The 5,441-nt window shown below is 42.7% G+C and overlaps 1 long non-coding RNA gene across 4 annotated transcripts; it reads right to left on the bottom strand.

Moving 5' to 3' along the window:
• On the bottom strand, positions 1 to 3,299 carry LOC115566462 (uncharacterized). 4 transcript variants are annotated; one of them, XR_003980989.1, is made up of 7 exons: positions 3,095 to 3,299; positions 2,961 to 3,021; positions 2,815 to 2,892; positions 1,363 to 2,738; positions 1,025 to 1,077; positions 720 to 848; positions 1 to 439 (listed from the first exon to the last, which is right to left on the bottom strand). It is a non-coding gene; the product is annotated as an uncharacterized LOC115566462 (long non-coding RNA). The 4 variants fall into 4 exon arrangements; XR_003980987.1 differs by having other exon boundaries at positions 2,961 to 3,299; XR_003980988.1 differs by having other exon boundaries at positions 2,815 to 3,021.
• Between the last annotated feature and the right edge of the window lie 2,142 nt (positions 3,300 to 5,441).

The following is a 5,441-nucleotide window of genomic DNA, read 5'->3' as shown; positions in this document are numbered from 1 at the left end:
TTGTTTATCAGTAGTTTTATCCAGTGGAGGTATCACTGCAGCTTGTACAAGACATTACTGTTTTATTCTGAAAATAAGTACTCTGTGTGTGTGGTGACGAGGTTGCAAATGGGTGGTAGCAGATTGACACCAGTCAAGTGTCTGTCATAAATCACATGGAGGGCCCTGAGGTGACACAGAGTCGCAGCAGTAGAGCTCTGTGTTCCAGGCTGTTTGTGGTGCAGCATCACTGGGCGTCCTCCCCAGCCTCCTACCCCACCTGTGTCTGCTTCTTGCTCAACATGTTGCGGCTGAGGTTCTGGTTTGGGCTAAGGTTGCTGTGCGATGTGAATCACGATGCCGATGTGCAGATAAAAGTTTCTTAGAACAGCCTGGCGCTCAGGGATCAGGTTGAACTGCTTGATCTCACACAGCAGAGGGTAGTATCTGGACACATGAGCTTTGACGAGAGAGAGAGAGAGAGAGAGAGAGAGAGACTTTTAGGCACTTAAATCTCATTTATATCAGTCATCGTCTGTGGGCAGATTGTGGTACGTCACAGGGGGACTGAAAGTTAACTGCAATGATGAGTGTCAGAACAATATGAGAAGAGTGTTGCATCTACTTAGAAATCGTATTAGATATCAATGGAAGTAGCTGATTAGGTGCAATTCCAATCCACTACCACTTAAGGGTCAACAGTTGCAGTGGGATATGAACGCATCACGTTTGTTCCTTACTTGAGCAGTCGTCTCTGGACCTCCTCCCAGGCGTTCTGGCGAATCTTGTTTGTGTTCATACGAAACAGGATGCGCAGGCCACGCGTCAGACTGCTGGTCTCCTGCTTCGACAGGTTGGGCTTCAACTTTCTGGAGACAGTCACAGCCATTTGAATTTTTCTTTTATGATACATTATCTCCAAACTGCTTCAAGAAGCAACACAGCCTGAAGAGCTAATCACAGTCTAACTAAGAGTCCATTTCCTTTGACCTGGCAACTGAACAAATGCAAAGCAACAAGGGGCAGACAGTGATTTCTTCCCTACCTGCTTTCCACAGTAAGGTCCTCTGCTGGTCCTCAAACATCACATTCAGCCCCCTGGGAAATGTACACACACATTAATTCATCCTGTTCGGTACAGCTAATGCTCTAAGCACAACATGCTTATATTCTGTCAAACTTGAAATGTTAGTAAGAGGTACATGTGTATTGAATATTTTGAATATCTATTTTTTTGCGGCTTCAACAAACCAATAATATTCATGGTCTATCTAATTTGGTGCACAGCTGTAGCACCTTTACAGTAAGAAATAAATGTATAGGCTATATAAAGCTGGGCCTGTTATTATGGTTAACGTTATTGAAAAAGGTAACGTTACTCACCAAATGAAGATCACTTAAAAATGAAGTCCATCCTGCGATCCTTTTTAACAAAGTGTGCAATGGCTGGGTCATACAGCCCAGCTGGGATGTTTTTGAGCTGCTTTGGTCAAGCAACTCAAATTATTGAATCCCGCGCTGCACCGGGCCCCTTGTCGGGATGGAAAAGCAGGCAGTCCCAGCAGTACAGCTTCTTGGTGCGCGGGCTGCCCGTTAGCCACGATAGCGGCTGTAACGTTAGCTGCTAGCTTGAAAATGCCTCTGGTAGCTCTTGCTAGATTGCACCAATCCTGGCAGGGCGGGTGATGGTCGACCTTTCCGGACAATTTCAAGTTTAGCCTGACAAGGCAATCTTGAAAATGGAGTTTCAATAAATCCAGTAATCACACAGTTTTCTTCACTACCAACTGCCGCGATTTCATACGCTCCATTTGTCTCCTGTCCGATCTTCTCCTCACTCCCTCGCTGAAAACCTTCGCGGGTCGTCCTGCTTATATACGTTCATGCTAGGTATTCGCGAATGCCCGGAAGATGCCGTGAAATGATCCCGCCCCCACCTCAGCGAAATATGATTGGCTGAGACATCTGTCAATGTCAAATTCATGCCACATTCACTTGAATTACACGGGCCTTCGTTGTTGCTACCGAAGGCCCTGCGAGGGGAGTAATTTACCCAGATACCAACAGAATGAAAATTGTGATTGGTCCATTTCTCGTTCCGTTATATTAACCCAATGTGTGCCAAGACAAGTGAATCCAAGTTTAAAATAGCCTTATCTACGCATTATTGATATTATTTTAGTGAATAAAAACAAATAAGTAAATATATAATTCAACACATTCATTTGGAGTGCACAAAATTATTTCAGTATTTTTTCTTAGGCCTTCACTGAATACCTAGAAGACCCAGAGGGTTCCCCTCTGAACCTAACAAAACCATAACGGACAGGCCACAGGCCTAAACAAACAATATATCAAATAACTGCCCGATGTAACCAAAGACAGAATAAAGAAAACAAAACTCAGTTACCCAATTTACAATATCAATTAACGAGATTTACAACATAGATTTACAAAATAGATTTACATAAACAGAATCCAGAATGAACTCAAACACACTCAAAAATAATGAAACAGGATCCACACATTAATACACTCATTCAACACAAGGGGCACCAGTCCCCAGTAAAACAGATAATAGGTCCGGCCTGTGGCGTGCAGCTGACCAATTGCCCTGCACAAGCAGACGTGGCGGTGACACCTCCGATGGCCGCAGGACAACGCCGTAACGGCATGCAGCAGCAGCAAATATGAGCGATATGAACGTAGTAAACAACGCACAAAGCAGCAGCGGCCCAAGGAGGTGGCTACAGTAACACCTAATTAAGGAAAACCATCATTAGCATTGACTAAGTTAAAATGATGAGGTTATGCATTAACGTATAGGCTACATACCTTTTTAGTAGCACAGACACTAACACACTCATGAGAGGAGGGAGGGAGAAAGGACTCCAGGCAGCCGCCAGCATTTACCTGTGACCACACTAGCATTAGCCACCTAGTAGCATCAACCACAACGGATAGAGAGAGATGACACTTACCACCGCCAAACAATCACAGCGGCGCACACGGACAGAAAGCACAAAGCAGCACACGATCGCCCTACAACACAAATGCCTAAAACATAATGATCGAAATAAAACGAGCAGCAAGGTGAAGCAGCGTGCGGCCATACCTGTCGGGCACACAACCGCCGACCCGAAAATGACGCAGGTGACAATGGGAGCGCAGAGGACGAACCGGCGGGCGGACTGCCGCTTTTGTACCGGCCCACACCAATGCGTAGCGTAAATGAGTGGAAACCATAGTAACCAAATGTAAACAAAAAGGGCAAGGGGGGAAACAAGACAAAATGCTTATCCTGCTACACTTCTATCAAAGAAAACATTTTCAATCAAAGAAAATCAGTGTTCAAATGCATTTTTTCGAGTCTCAACTATATTTTTACATTCAAACGCTTTTTTTATTTTGAAAAGGTTTTTTTTGATTGAAGTGAAGGTTTTTTTTTTTATTGAAAATATATATTTTGATTGAAGCAAACTTTTTTTGGATTGAATAATAAAGGCGCAAATCTACCTTCATACCTGCGCGCGTTGAGTCAAACAAATGCCAAACACCAAGCCAGAGTCACCAGCGCAAGTCAACGTTATCACTGGTCAGTCAATGTCGTCAAGCAACGTTGTCAAGCAAGAAAGACAACGTCGTCACTGGCCAATCAGTCAACATCGTCTCTGGCTAATCACGTAGTGCCTTCAGATGACTGCTCCTCATGAACATTTATGAGATTCTCAGGCTTCTCCTATGAAAAAAAATATCGCCCACCGCTGACTGCTGTTTGTGTAACTCACTGCTTCTAAAAATCTAGATTTCTGTTAATTGAGTAAACATACGTAGCATGCTTTTCCCGTTACACAAGTACATTTCGCAAGTCCGCAATGTTTTCTTGACAGCTACGAGTGGGAATGTAGCACTTGTTTTTTTTATTCTCAGCTACGCCGTAATAATGTTAACTGTTACATCATTATTCTGTCCGACATCTAACTTACTATCCACAGCCATACTGTAGCCACTTTTCATGCGGGGGGTGTAGTGGGGGTTGGGGCGACTGTCTGCCAGCTCCGTAACCCCCACAGTAAACTCTTTTTATCCGTTTGTACTGCATTTCAACATAATGCACTAATTACAATCAATAACATCACATTGTTGCATAAGCTGACCTGTCATTATTGCTAACAACATGTCAAAATAAAAAAAAAACTATAACTGATATATTTTCCTTTTTTTTTCCTCTGGTTTAGGTGTACTTGTGAGAATTGCATAACAATGCCTACAGCGCCTGAGAATGTCTGCTGCAGGGAGATACCACAGGTAGTACATGGATGCTTGTTGAATGAAAATGTAACTATTCAGTCATATTATCTGTCATCAAACGTCACTTAACCTTTCAAATTTACAGGTTATAAGAAGACTAAATCAGCTTCAAGACCCACCTTCCTGCATGGCAGACCACCCTGGCCTCGAACCAGTGTGTTTAAATGCATTCGCACTTCAGAATGCACTAATTATCTACAGAGCAGACTAGGGCTGACCTCCAATAGTCGACTATTCGATGATTCGATTCGGAGAGGTCTGATTCGACTATGAACCTCGTAGTCGAGGAAATAAGGTCCCAGCACATATTTCAAGGCATCAAACATTTGATATAGTTGCCGTATTTGTCGGAAAATATAAACGGAACTCACCACCTGAGAAGCCTTCCTTGTTGTGGGGAAGCCCTGTGAGTCGATTACCGAGTGCAGTAGAGTCCCGCAGTAATGATCATCATTGAGCTGCGGAACTCTACTGCACTCTGTAATCGACTCACAGGGCTTCCCCACAATGAGCCTGCAGCTGGAGAGGTGAGTTTTGTTTATCTATTCCGACAAATCCGGCAATGATATCAAATGTTTGATGCCTCAAAATATGTGCTGGGACCCTATTTCTAATGTTGCTGAAGTTTGGTGCTGTTCTGAGCATTAATTGTGGATTTTTGATGGCGGTTTTATATTTGGACCCATTTACTGCAATGTATCGTTGTCGTGCGGTCGTTTCTGAGGATGCTAAAACTACGTAAGCTAGCGGTCTGCAAACTTTATCTCTCGAGAGGGAGTCTAACACAGTTTCACGGTGTGTTAGACCATGGACTAAACTTACCCTTAGCAAAAAGTAGTTTATTCAAGTGTACTACAAGTATACTTATTTTATACTAAAACTGAAGCAGTATACTTGAAGTGTACTTTTTATATGCTACATTTTATATACTTAAGAAAAGTATAGTGAAGTATACTTGGCTTATACTGAAAAGTATAAACAATAGTCTAAGACTAAGTACATTAATACTTAGATTTATACTTTAATACTAAAGCTTATACTTGTACTTTAGTATACTGTAACGCCCCTTGTGGACTGTGGCGCAAAGACTCTTGGATATTCTGTTGTTGTTGGTGTAATTATGGTTTGTGAATGTGTTTGTGAATAAGATG

Source organism: Sparus aurata, chromosome 16 (assembly GCF_900880675.1).
Source record: "Sparus aurata chromosome 16, fSpaAur1.1, whole genome shotgun sequence".
NCBI lineage: Eukaryota > Metazoa > Chordata > Actinopteri > Spariformes > Sparidae > Sparus > Sparus aurata.
The sequence above is the reverse complement of the archived record's forward strand: the minus strand, read 5'-3'. Positions and strand labels throughout refer to the sequence as shown.